Below are 14,611 nucleotides of genomic sequence, written 5' to 3' on the forward strand. Positions count from 1 at the left end.
GTCGCAGTAATTGAGGCCACAGCGCTGAACTGACACGGACAACAAAGACGACAGGACGTGCGATGACTATCAACCGATATTATTTTAGGGAAACTTAAGTTTAATTTCTAAACTTAAATTGATATACCTACTTTACCATGGGAATTATAATATTGTTTGTTCCCGCTACCTACGAGATCCGTCTAAGCGCTCGACCAGAACTAACCTCTGTAAAACCATCCACCTACCAATTAGTAAACTCCCATAAATATTCATTATTCCCGTAGGCCATATTTTACTGAACCAATTGCCGGCCTCTCTTCTGAATTGCAGGCACTTGAGTTATTTGTAAAAGAGCATAGAGACGATGACATTTTCGGAGATGCAATAGTTCGCATTCCCGACCAGCTGAGTGTTCTTTTTTTTTCTTTCTTTCGGTCCATTGTTGTATAAATACTGGTTCTACAGTGTTTGAGTTTCTACAGTGATTGCGTTTGTCTTTATTAATCTTGATGTTTTGTACTGTCTTCATAATAACTGATGCATCCATTCCTGCTTGGGCCCGGAAAGGGCCTGCAGTATTTGTAAATAAAATAAGTGCGTTGTGTTTCACTAGGAATATTCTCTGATTGTCGCCTAATGTCCCGCTTCGAATTTCATTTTTATCATACGCCAAGAAATACGTTCACGTCCGTCGCTCCAGGGGCCGCCAGCGCCAGAGCTATCGGCGGGCAGCCATCTTCCATTGATGTCGGAACGGGGCAGCCTATGGCTATTTCAAAAAAAGAAAAAGAATTCAGTTTCGTTCGGCATAATATCTCATGTGTACTGCTTACATGCTACTTCAACCGGGGGTGATTTTGTGGTTTGCCGACGTCACTGGAGAAATCTTTCTATGTGGCCGCTTAACTGGGTGAAATCGGGTGAAATCGTAAATAATAATTGAAACTGCCTATTAACAACGTACCAAGGCGTGCCAGTATTCACGTGTGTGTATAGAAAATGCGAGAGACCAACCAGGACCGTGCTGGAGGCAAAAGGCGTAGCGCATCTGAACCAGGACAAAAGAAGAACACAGAGGACCCACACGTCTGGCAGCATGAGATGACCAGGCTCATCATTGAAGCATATCACATCGCCCCCTTAAGTGGGTCTTGTATCAGCAAAGCACCCGTCTCATTCTCACGAAAAGAAGTGGAATTTATGCGTTTGTCATGATTCTTTAACACAGATTTCCCACCCTGCCGCGAGAGACGCTATCAGCTTGCTCGGACCACGTGTTCTAATGCATGCGGGAGAAGGGTATGTCTGTATGCTGTGATCCCGCGATAAATACTCGTTGTTGAAAGTCAGCGCCAAACGTCTGTGTCGTCTGCATTCTTCTTTTATCCTGGTTCTGACTTGCTGCGCCTTTTGCCTCCATCGTGATATACCAACAACACTCTAAAAACTAGGAAGGGTATCGCAGGAGTGAAGCGGCCGGTTCACTCTTCAAAGCGTCGTTTTACTCTCGCAAAATGTCGAGGAGAGTGAAATGCATTGTTCACTCTGTCACCAAGGAGAGAGTGAAATGTGCTTTTCACTCTCCCCTTCACAGAGAGAGAGTAGAACTACTCTTGCGGCAATAGAGAACAAAAGGTAGCGTAATCTTCTGCTTCGACTGTAGGTGGCTGGCCCCGAACATGGCAATGTATCATTCATGCACGCTGAGCAAAGAGCACATCGTTTTGCTTCTAAGATGATGATGATGTGTGGTGTTTTGTGGCGCAAGGGCCAGGTTTGGCCAAAGAGCGCCATGACAAGTGGTAATGTTAACGATGTATTATGGAAGATGTGACTTGGCTGTAAAGTGGCCTAAAAATAGTCGCTGTAAAGTGCGTAAAATCTACGTGCTATAAAATTATGGCGATGACTAATGACGAATACTATGAACATTAAAATCCATCGTAAAGGAATAATGCATTGTTTAAAATATGCGAGATGTTAAATTGCCTACAGCACTACTGCCTCGCCAGAGCCCTTGAACCACAAGGGCCTAGAGGCATGTGCTATTCAAAATAATTATCGCAGCGGCATCCTCTGAAGAGAGGAAGCGCTACGAACGTGTGGGGCTAATAATATGCAACACAACATCTTTCCAAAAACCTAGGACGGCGTTGGTGTCAAAGAGTGGTTCTGGGCCAAGTAACATAACAGGATGAAGGGGGATGTGGTGCCGGTATGCTAAGAGAAAATGTTTTTTTCTTTCGGATTCGGCTTCCCGACACTCCAGTAGGACGTGGAGGACGATCAGCCTCTCCCCGCATCTACCACAGGTTGGAGGCTCGTTTCCCGTGTGTAAGAAGTTATGTGTGCCAAAAGTGTGTCCTATTCTTAGACGGCAGAATAGGACATCTGTCCGGCGGGATTTTGTTACAGGAGGCCAGAAACCTAATTGTGGCTTTATTACATGCAGTTGCTTCTAAGAGAACAGGCCGCCGCAGTTCAAAGGAACGCGTAGCGAGCGCTCTACTTTTTCACTCGGATTTGCTCCACCGCGCGCGCGCGCTCAAGATCGCGGAACAACACAGCACCGGAGAAAGGTGATCCGTACAGCGAGCTGCACCGCCGCCGCGAAGGCCAGCCAACGGAGATCGTATGTCAGCCATCTCGCGTCGCTACGAAAACACGACAGTCGTTCGTCATGCCTTGGATATAACAGCAAATCCTCCACGGTAAGTGAATTCTAACTTAGGTGCACATTCTCCGTATATGTCATGCTATCGCCAGGAAGTCGTCGCTGCGCTTAGCCGACGCGATTGACAAAGGACTAGGCATACGCGCTGTGTCTCTCCATGTCAATCGAAAAAGCCAGTCGTCGCGATAACTGCATGTGATTTTATCACGTTGCCGTTGTCCGTAAGAGCTTTAAAGATCGCAAACGCTGCCAGAACTATGGTATGTTCAATAAGACTCCAGGCGCCAGGCAGAGGACGCTTAAAATGGTTCGTTCACCAGCCCGTGATTCCGAGCCTATGCGGAGCGTGAGTAGCGTGCGTTTTGTGTGTTTGAATTTATTCAGTTTAGCAGTCTACTGTGTACGGAACGCTGTTGAACTAAGGAATCACATAACAGACGGCGTCATTTTGCTGGCAGCATGCTTTCTTTATAAATAAACCGCGCGCTTGACGGTGTCTCGCGCAGGGGGAATCTGCGACCACTAAAGTTACGTGCAGCACCAGTGCTAGTTAGAAACTTTGCCGCAGGCATTCAGCTGCATGCTGCAAGAGTTCAGTTGAGCGCGTTATCTTGAACTTACTGAAAACGCATGAGGAATCCATGTTTCATGCTGAAAAGAGTATGAACCCCATATAAGCGATCTTGCGCGCGGCAGCTACAAGCGACGCGATGGAGATGGCTGTCGCGTTCGCTCGTCGCCTACAAGTCGTACTCCGTGCGAGCGACGATATTGAGCGACGCCTCCCCGGTGTTGCCGGCATGAGGGCTGCAATCATGCGTGACGCGTGCTTTAGTAATTTACATTGATGTATTTTACTAAAAAAGTAGCATAAAATATTTCCGGAGGTCTTGCCGTTGGTTCTTATCCTTGCACGTATAAAAATTGAATCATTTGCTCGTTCCGCGCTACAATCGGTAGTATTTGAGCGATGTACATCTAGTTCCGGCTTCGTGCTATTGGCTAGTCGCTCATAGCACCTTTGGGCGACGAGCGATGATTTCTAGATTTCCAGAACCGAGCCATCTGTTCAAGCGACGGCCCGTTTTGTCGCTCGTCGCCATCGCGCACTAAATCGCTCTCACAGTGTTTATCCCTAAGACTGAACTGTTTTTGCTCATGTATTGAAATGGTGTGATTATAGGTAGGTCTGGTTTTGTCTCCTGTTGCGGTATTCGTGCATGGTGCGAAACTGAAAGGATGCTTATGTCTACGAACTCGGTGAATTGTCGAGCAGCTAGTTATGCATCGGCATCGAATATAACGGCCGCTGTGTGGAATTACAATTGCAAGGGCGCTTCTTTGCATACGCTTATTGTTTTGGACATGCCTGTGCATTTGCTAATTTGAGTTGGCGTGTCAGAGTTATGTCATATGAATCAAGAAGTGGTTTAGGGGCCCTTTAAGCCACCCTGAGCAATTATTCCTTCAGATATATTTAAACATACTTTAGTGATGATGCATAATAAGGTGATCTAGTCTGGCTCCTCAGTGTTTTAAAATTTTTGGTTTCGAGAGACATGTTTCCCGTGCCTCTTGAGTATCTCTTCTAATGAGGCTTAACTGTAATGTATGCACACAATTGTGTAACTCCTCCTGCAAGTATTATTCCTTAAGACTGGTCACTGATGTGCAAAGCTTGTGGTTAAGTTTTGATGTCCGTACTTTTTAGAGCTATGTTTATTAATACAGGCTGTTCTTATTGGTTCTTCGATGCAGGAGACAATGCCTACGAAATTATTGGCCCTGATGACGAGAGCCCTCAAGGGGCAAACGACATCTCTGTTGCAGAAGTGAGCCCGATACCACCTGAAGTTACCATGACAGGTGGCACGGCAGCAATAGATACAGAGAGGGCCATGTCTACTGCAGCTGCAACAGTGTACGAGGCAAGCAGCAGTGTGTCAGCATCAGCAGCAGTGTCAGAAGGAACCGCACCAGGCCTGGTAGAGCAACACGTGTGCTATCACTGTGACTTTTTTTGTAGTGCATACAGCTCATTTGCTCAACATACAAAAGCTTTTCACCACGACTGTGAGCCAGTGTTCTTGTGCAGCAAGTGCAAGACTAAGTTAGCTGTTATAACACAGTACAAGCATCACTTTAAAATATGCAAACATATTACAGTTGTTGCCTCCCCAGCCAGCCCACATAGCGACAATAACGTGGAACACATGGTGGGACACACTTCTTCTCCATTAGAAGATAGTAGAGACTGTCAGTATTGTTGCTAGATTAACTTTTCTTTGTAGGCAACTAGAAGGACAACACAGGTGTCATAAGATTGTTGTTTATGTTGTTGTTGAAGAGGTAAAAAAGAAGTTTGATGCAGCTGAAGTGCCACCTGATATTGAGCAAATCAAAAACAACCACCTGAGAAAGCAACACTATCGAAATTTGGGTATCTATGCGCCACCAACTCTGGTAAAGATGGGATAGGACAGAAGTGTGATGAAAATCACACAGACACTGCTGTTCCATCACTGGTCACAGTGAGCACTGACTTGTAGGGCAAGAGAGTCAACTGAAACGAACATTATGGCGTAGTGTCATGCTCCCATGTGACGACTTTCCATGTTATTTTGCATGATACAGCTCAACCTCCAGAAACGACTGCAACTTGTCTGTAAAAAACTTTCACAAAAAATTATTCACAACACTATTAACACAGCAGTATCTTCTTTTTTTGTGGGTTCGAGGTTCCCGGGTGTCCATTAATGCAAAAATTGCGGAAAAAAAGAACATGTGTCGTACTTACACCTTTTTATCAAGTACGAGGGGGACAGAACTTTTCTAGTCATGCATCTTCATCATACTATCAAGTTTTTAAATGCCTTTTATAATTATTATTACCAGTTATACCTGAGTGCATTGTATGCATTTAGCAGGTGTAAAATCAGGTCAGTTGGATCAGATGCCTTATCTGCAAGAGAGCCCTATATTCAAGAAATTTGAATTAAAATAGGTACGTTACAGATGCAGTCTTTCAGCACTTTATTGCGTGTGGTTTAAGCATTGCTCAATACTTTTGTGGATGGCAGTTTCAACCGGCACAGCACTGCGCTTTGTCACGGTCACGTGTCTTCAAAGCGGTGTTTACCATTTGTGTTGATCTGTTTGTGTATTCATAGAGCAAGTTCTTAATTTATTTTTTCCGCATTCTTGTGCTTGCGCTAAGCTTGTATAAGGCAGTTACAAAATGGGCGTCACTATAACGAACTTTTCTGTTGAGCTTACACTTGCAAATAATAGTGTTCAGATGGCCGCACTTCCATGTAGGTGCACCGATAGCTTTGGGTATGTTCTCATGTTTGTATAAATCTTATATAAGCTAGTTACAAATTGTATGTCACTAAGCATTGTGATATTCTTTAAAGAACTGCTTGGTTGGTTGTACACTTGTGAATTAGTATTGAGGCGGTGGTATTTCCATGTAAGCGCACTGCTAGCTTTCTGTGTGCTCACGTGTTTGTATTAAGCTTTTACAAGGGAGTTACAGCATGTACGTCACTAAGCGCTGTGATATTTTTAAAGAACTGCTTTGTTGGTTTTACACCTGTGAGTAATAGTACTCGGGCGGCACTAGTCGTGTGTAGGTACACAGGGACCATTTGTATACATTATGCTCATGTAAAGCAGTTACAAAGTGTATGTCACTAATCACTGTGATATTTGTTGAAGAATTGCTGTGATGGTTTTACACATGTGAATAACAGTGGTCAGGACACAGTACTTGCGATGTATAGTTGAATTTATACAGTGCCAAGACATGGGCTGTATACGTACCAAAAGAAATGTATGTCATTATATTGTTGTGATTATTACTGTTTGGATGTTATTAAACTCTAATAACATTTTTTCTTGTATCTATTGAGGTATGGCAATTTGTCATGCAACCAAACTGAGGACCTGAACTTGTGCATACAAATAAACAGCTAATTTAAGAGTATACTGCTCATATTCTGCGAAACCAGTTTAACAAATCTTGTACTACAATGCTGGAAAAATGACAGAGCTGACAGGGATGTACAGAAAGAGTTCTGCACTGGCTGAAGGACTGCCCCACACTGGAGTTGGTAATGTTGCGTTTATTGGAGTAGAACAGTAAGTGCACTTCTATTAAAAATGGGATAGTCAATGCAGAAACATAAGGCAGACGAGCAGATGTGGCACATTTTTTTCAGGGCCCTCCATGCCTACTACTGCATTTCTAGTCTTCCTGTGCTCTTCGTATAAGCCCCTGTTCAGCCAAGGTTTTTACTCCATGACAGTTGTTCTACTGGGTTTGTAGCAATATTGAAGAAAAAAATGCAATGGTTTTCAAGAACTTTCGAGGCCCCGACACAGTAACTTCAAGGACCTCGTGCAATTTTTTTAGTAGTTTGGACAGGCAATAACTTGTTCAACAGCATCGTTAACTTTAATGCAAACAAAAGAAAACAAAAATCGCATTTCACTGATTTCAAACATTTGATAGACTGCTAATTTGCCTTTCACACTAAACGCACACAAGGAAGCATTTCAAAAAAGCGCTCAAAGTTTTTCTGCAATAGCACAATTAACTACTTGGGCCTGCAACATTTGCAGTTTTTGAATACTGTCTGGTTTGACAGTGTATGTGATGTCATCTGTTGCCTCAGCTTTTCACCACCAAATAAGCAAGTCGTTTGTAATTTCCTTTTATTGTGTCTGTAGCTCTCGATTTACTCATCACGGCTTTTCTTTGAATGCCTCAACTGTTGAGCTTCCTGCTTCTGCTCCTCCAGGTACATTTGTCGCCGGTTCCGTGTGCCTAAAACTGGTATCTGCAGCTCCTTTGTAATTTCAACTTTAACGATGTCGCTTTCTTTCTATTACCTCCACAGACAATTCTCTGTGACATGCGAAGAGTGTCACAGAAGGGAAAAAAAAAACGCTTGGCAATGTCTGCTAAGTCTAGCCAAGTGTACAAATTTAAGGACTTTCCAGTACTTCTAAAAATTCCAGGGTTTTCAATGCCTTTAAAATGGCATTTTAGAAATAAAGGGTTTTCAAGGATCGCTACAAACCCTGGATTCTAGCACCTAAATAATTTTACAAGCTTATTTTGGCGTGGAGTTTGGAAATTCATGCTTTTTAGCTAACGCTGCACTATCTCTGTACATTGAAGCCACGAGAGCGCAACCATTTTGGAGTAAAGCAAAATACTGAAAGCTTTTAATACCACTCTTTTTCTATGGAGCTTCGTATTGCCTAGTTAAGTTTACGAATGTGCCTGGTTTTGGTGGGCGTTTCTTCGACATTTTCTGTGAGAAGTAGATGACTAACCCCCATATTCAGAAATGTATCTTAATACAAAGCTCATGCTTGACTTTATATAAACGACGCCTGGTGCGAACGTCCCCTAGACGCTCACTGCCTTTCTTTTGGTGCGTTCACGGCTTGCGTCATTTAGATCAAGTCAAGCATGGGCTTCAAGTTATGATGCATTTCTGAATATGAGGGTAAGCGTGCGCAATTCCGGGCAACGCATTGTGCCATTGACACTGAGAGGAAACGGGTTAACAAAGTTAACGCCCTATGCTCCTAAACTTTTGCCTACCTGTGGTGTGCGTGTATCGTGCAAGAAGGACAGCGCAAACACCAGGACGAAAAAAAGCATCAACCACACCAGTGCTTCGTGGTGTGGTCCATGTTTTTGCGTCGTCCTTGCGTTGCGCTGTTTCTTCTAAAATGCTCAACCAACTAGCCGACAAGTCCATCCTGTGCATATATATTGAACACACGTATGAATGTAGATGGTCTTCGAAGCTTTTAGAACGAGCACTGCCACCGGATACGAGCAGTGCACGCGTAACAAGTGGACACATTAGTCATTTAAACATGCGTGCCAATGCATGTGACGCGGCTATCGGCATAAGCAGTCTCCAAATGCTGGAATGCATGCTCTTCAAAACGCTAACGATCCGCTGCTAATGCAGGACAATAGCTCACAGCGGACTGAACTGAACTTTAAACTAATGTACTTGAAAAGAACGCCTACACGGCAGCGTGAGGCACGTCGAAATGCCTGGTACTGGCGTCGCAGTTAACCACATACGAATGGAACTGGCGGAAAAAATAAACAGACATGCTCACCAGTATACGCGTGACTTAAATTCACATACGTGGATGGTTGGCACGATACTTTGTATCCGCGTATTTTCGGAGAACATATAATGCATGGACTGAAAAAGCACTCGATCGTGAGCTGAACGGCACATTTGTTATTTTCCTGGGGTGACGACAAGCCGTGAATAGTTCTCACGTCGTCGTCTACGTTGTATTCCTTCGTTAGTCGTAGCAAGGAATGGAAATGATGCAAACGCAAACGTATTCCAGTACACAACAGCACAGCACACTGCTGAGAAACTCCACCCACCGCAGCCGATTCCTCAAATACATTTGTTATATATATAACCTCTAAAACAACACGACTGAGCGTGGTGGCTCTGTGGTGTAATGGTTAGGATGTGTGCTTTGAATTGTATAGATGCGAGTGTACGCGGGTTCGAATCCACGTGATATATAGAGCAATGTGGTTCTCCATAACTATGATTCCCTCGACTATTGTGTTCTAATTAGACTATGTGTCTCCTGATTGTGAAATGTGCGGAGATAATTGCGGATTAAATGTTAATCAGCTTTTTTTCGTCCGCAGTGGCGTTCGTGACGCATACGCATAGGCCGATTCCGAGCAGTCACGCCTCATGGTAGGCAGCAAATATGACTTTAAAATCCTGCATAACATTGCTCACGCCTATTCTGAAGGTCGCTTGGAATTGGGCCACTGAGTCTGAGGAGCCGCCTAGGGAACGGTGTATCAGCGACCTTAATTTGATCTGATTTCCTGCCTGCATGCGTGGCCAGGACTTCGCTAAGAGGGTATTGGGAAGAGTACTAGCACTCTGTTTGGGGGAGTAGAAGTACGCGGTCTGGTGGAGTGCCATTACCCCTGCGGTGAGAGTATTAGCACTCTGCGGAAGAGTACTAGCACTCCCTGTGGGAAGAGTATTATCACTCTGCGGAAGAGTACTAGCAATCCCTGGCGGTGGAGTAATAAAACTCTGTCAACAGGAGTTGACCTACTCTCTCTCAAAGAGGGTCGATCTACTCTCGAAAAGAGAGTGAAATATGGGACAAGCCCACTACTCCCTCAAAGAGAGTGCCCGGCACTCCCTTTGTTTTTAGAGTGAAGCCGAACGTGCAACTTTAGTATACCAGGACCGATACTGCGTAGCGATTCCTTTAGCCCGCCGCTGTGTATACGCCAGGCGGTTCCGGCTATGAGGGAGGCGAGCCTGTTCCCTAAGTTGGTACAGCGGAACGAGGAATGCGCACAATATTGTTTCAAAGGCTGTTTGCAGGAAGACAGCGAAGAACCGGGCGGCTGAACGCCGATCAATAAGCGCGCCAGAAAAGCTTGCTTTATTCACTGGATGTTGTAAGAAATGTTGGCCGCATTCGTCGCCGACTTTCCCGCAACATAAATTGTATAAAATGAATAAATAAATACAACGTGTGGAAATTAGCAAACCCACTCATCGTGACTTCTCCACGCCATCCCCCCCCCCCCCCCCCCCGAGGCTTTTGCTAGCGTCGTAGATAGGATTTCTAAACTAGAGGAAAGGCATGCAGCACTCGTTGCTGAACTCAAAAGCGCTAGAAAGGGGGAGTCTGCTGCGCTAACAAAGGTAACCAAGCTTGAGCAAGGCAATGCTCTACTACATGCTGAACTTAAAAGTACTAAAGACGAGCTAGCAGCCGCTAAGAGCGAAATCGAACTTCATAACGCAAGGGTAACGCCAGCAGTAGCAAGCGCTCCGTCGGAGCGCTCGGCCGATTCAGCCACGGGAGCCGATCGTTTGCATGGTGTTTCTAATCAGCTCCTAACAATCACCTCTAGGTGCGATGACACGGAGAACAGGCTGTGACCATGTAACTTGCTTTTCTTTGGCACTCAAGATGACTCAACAGATGATTGGGCAGCATCGGAGATGGAAATAATAAAATTTTGGGCAGAAAAGCTGTACATAAACATAGCTGGTGCACAGTTTGAGCGTGTACATCGACTAGGCTATACAATGCAGACAAGCACCGGCCCCTCATAGCAAAGTTCACATTTTTTAAAGACAATGAACAGGTTCTTGCAGCTGCACGTAAGCTTAAAGGCTCATCGTTTTTCATACGGGAAGATTTCTCGTTTACCACTCGCCAAGCCCGAAAAAAAAACTGATTGAGTTTGCTAAGCCGCAAAACAAACCGTATATGTTATCTGTTGATAGGCTACGTATTGGTACAACGACATATGTCTATGATACCGCAACAGACTGCTGTGCGGTGGAATAGATAGCATGAGAGGCGCACGCGCACTCACGACCGTCAAGAATTGCGATCGTCTCCCATTAAACTACCAATATCACTATCGTTTACTAACATCCGAAGCCTAATATCAAAGCATGAAATGGTTTCTTCCTTCCTTGAAATGCCGATTCTGACATAGTAATTCTCACCGAAATCTGGCTTCATCTAGATATTTCTGATGATAATTTTTTTTTTCTCGTCAGCACTTACAATATCTACCGCCACGACTGCCTTGACAGGCGAGGTGGTGGCGTAATTCTTGCGATAAAAAAAATCATTACATCTTATTACGTTAACTAAGACTCGAATCTCGAGATCGTTTGGACCGCCTGTCTAAACCCGTTCTACGAAAGTGCTCATTGTTGCCTGTTACTGTCATCGTGATTCACACCAAACCTTTGCCACCGACGTTCCCACCCGCCGTAGTTGCTCAGTGGCTATGGTGTTGGGCTGCTGAGCACGAGGTCGCGGGATCGAATCCCGGCCACGGCGGCCGCATTTCGATGGGGGCGAAAACACCCGTGTGCTTAGATTTAGGTGCATGTTAAAGAACCCCAGGTGGTCGAAATTTCCGGAGTCCTCCACTACGGCGTGCCTCATAATCAGAAAGTGGTTTTGACACGTAAAACCCCAAATTCGTTTTTTTTTTACCGGCCTTCGCAACAGTATTGCTACTGTAATTAAGGCCTGCCCAGCGGATATAACTTATCTATTAGGGAGCTTTAATTTTCCGCACATCGACTGGGCAAAGCTAACCTCGACCTGTCGAGTGTCATTAGATCTCATTAATTTAACCCTAGGCTTCAACTTCACCCAGACTGCCGACCAACCCACTCGCGGTCCCAACAACTTAGATTTAGTACAGACAACCAACCCTGAAGCAGTTCAGCAAATAACATACTTGGATTGTTTTAGCGATCATAATCTACTCCAATGAACCCTTAATATTCCGTTACCATATAAGGGTATAGCAAAAAAAAACAATTCGAAACTATAACAAGGGTGACTATACTACAATTAATGCTGACCTAGATTTCTTTTTTTCTACAGTGCATTTCTCCCTTCCTTTTACAGTAGAACGGTCGAGGAAAACTGGCTACTATTTCGAGACAAATTACAGTCATTAGTAAACCAGTACATCCCAGTAATCACTATATCCAACGATAAATCGAACCCATGGTTCACCTGTTCCCTTCGGCGTCTTCCAAACAAAAAGAAACGCTTATACAGCAGTGCTAAACGAGTGGGCACCCCATCGGCTTGGGAAAAATACAATCAGTGTTTAAAAATCTACAACTCCGCTTTATCTGCTGCTAAAGATAAATATTTTTCACATGACATTCCATCTCTTCTCAAGTTCAACTCTAAGAAGTTCTGGCAGATTATCTCTACGAACCGCGGCACTAATCAATTTTTTTTACATGATAGTGACCACGTGCCCCTTCCAGATAATGAGTGTCCTTCATGCTTCAACACATATTTTGCATCTATATTTATTACTGAAGATCACTCCACCCTACCTAATGTTCCCGATTTGGACTATCAGTACATGACGCCCATCGACATTACTATCGACGGGATTGTATCTCTTACAAACAATCATACGTTATCTAATTCTTTTGGCGTCAATGAAATTAATTCCAAAATACTAAAGAGCACTGTTATGATTTCTAGCAAAATACTATATCACATTCTCAAGCAGTCACTAACTTCAGGAGTGCTCCCGTCAAATTGGAACACTGCGAAAGTGCTTCCAATATTCAAAAACGGTGCAGATACTCACCAGATAACTACCGGCCAATTTCGCTCAGTGTATTTGTTGTAAAATGTTCGAGCATGTAATTGCTTCAAACATATACAACCATCTGGAATCAAACAACTTTTTCTTCATTAATCAGCACGGTTTCAGGAAGGTTTTGCAATGTGAGATACAGCTTTTAGAATTCACGACTGACCTGCAGGTAGACATGGACTATAATGTACAGATTAACAGCATATTCCTTGACTTTTCCAAGGAATTTGATCGAGTAGCCCATTACCGCCTCATTTCAAAGTTAGACGCACTAAGATTGGATTCACTGACACTAACTTGGCTCCGGAACTTTCTAATCGAGGACAATTTACAATCGTTAACAATATTTCTTCGCCCCTTTCCTGTGTCACTTCCGACGTGCCACAAGGTAGCGTTCTTGGGCCGCTACTAATCCTAATATACATTACCACTCTTCCTAATAACTCAACATCCCGAATGCGAATATTCGCAGATGACTGCATTATTTACCGCCCTATAACCAGCCCCGATGACCACCTCATTCTTCAAAACGAACTTCATCTCATATTGGATTGGTGTAACACTTGGTTAATGACTCTTTATTCGTCTAAATGCAAAGTAATGTCTTTCACTCGTAAACATTCAATCTCTTCTTTCCAATATAACGTAAACAATAAGCCAATTTGTACAGCTACTTCCTACAAATACTTAGGCATTAATCTCGCACCAATCCTTTCCTGGGCCCATCACATTACTACTATATGTGCTAATGCTTCAAAATGAATGGGGTACTTACGCCGAAACCTACGTAATTCACCCCCTAACATCTGTAAGCTAGCTTATCAGACGTTTGTTCGCCCCCAGCTCGAATTTGCCTCTCGAATCTGGTCACCCCACCATAACAACCTAATCAGCTTATTAGAATCAATTCAAAATAGGGCCACCAGGTTTATTTCGCGTAACTACACCTACAATTCAAGCGTCTCAAAAATAAAAGTTGATATTTCACTTCAGCCGCTAAGTGCTCGACGCGATTTTGCACTCATATCATTATTTCACAAGCACGTTCATGCGGATAGGAAATCTTTACGGCTTGAAGTCGCAGCTTCCACATCTCTCAGATTATATAATCACCTCAGCTTCACGCCAATCTACGGAAACACACATGCATTCAACTGGTCGGCGCTTCCTCGTTCCATTCGATTGTGGAACGCTCTTCCTGATTTCATCGTCTCCGAACCTAATCCCGATAAATTCCGCCAGCTCATCAGTTTATATTGCACCGCCTAACTTCAATAAAGTGCATAATGCTTTTTCTTCTTTTTCCAGCTATGTGCTCTCTTGCTTATGAGCTCATCATTTCGCTTATTATACTTGCATTTTTAGTATTGTTTAGTATTTGTACTGGAGTGGCTAGATTTTTTTTTTCATTGTTTATTGAAGGAACCGTATCGTTTCTTTTTGCTAATATGTACATTACGGACCCTGTTTTCTTTTTACAATGCTTTAATACTTGTATAAGATTTGTATATACTTTTCCACTGTCCATTAATAATTTGTGTCTATTATGTTTTGTTATATGCCCTACATAATCTTTTAATCCTTACACAATGCCTCATACGAGGTCTGTAAGAACATTCTTAAATAAATAAATAGAATAAATATATACCAGGTCGATATTGACCGAGACCACCTAGTTCCAATTGTTGTTGTTGTTGTTGTTGTTTTCCCCTTTTTGTCGCCGCAGTGCTACAAGGAACTAG

The 14,611-nt window shown here is 43.6% G+C and overlaps 1 protein-coding gene and 1 long non-coding RNA gene across 2 annotated transcripts in view; one reads left to right on the plus strand and one right to left on the minus strand.

Annotated features, from left to right (window-relative positions):
• Nucleotides 1-14,611, minus strand: part of LOC135899458 (muscle calcium channel subunit alpha-1-like) — a 934,514-nt gene that overhangs the window by 748,811 nt on the left and 171,092 nt on the right. The gene's annotated exons all lie outside the window — the stretch shown is intronic.
• LOC139047117 (uncharacterized) lies at nt 2,557-6,644 on the plus strand. The gene is made up of 2 exons (XR_011507046.1): nt 2,557-2,693; nt 4,415-6,644. It is a non-coding gene; the product is annotated as an uncharacterized lncRNA (long non-coding RNA).

This window comes from Dermacentor albipictus, chromosome 6 (genome assembly GCF_038994185.2).
Source record: "Dermacentor albipictus isolate Rhodes 1998 colony chromosome 6, USDA_Dalb.pri_finalv2, whole genome shotgun sequence".
Lineage (NCBI taxonomy): Eukaryota > Metazoa > Arthropoda > Arachnida > Ixodida > Ixodidae > Dermacentor > Dermacentor albipictus.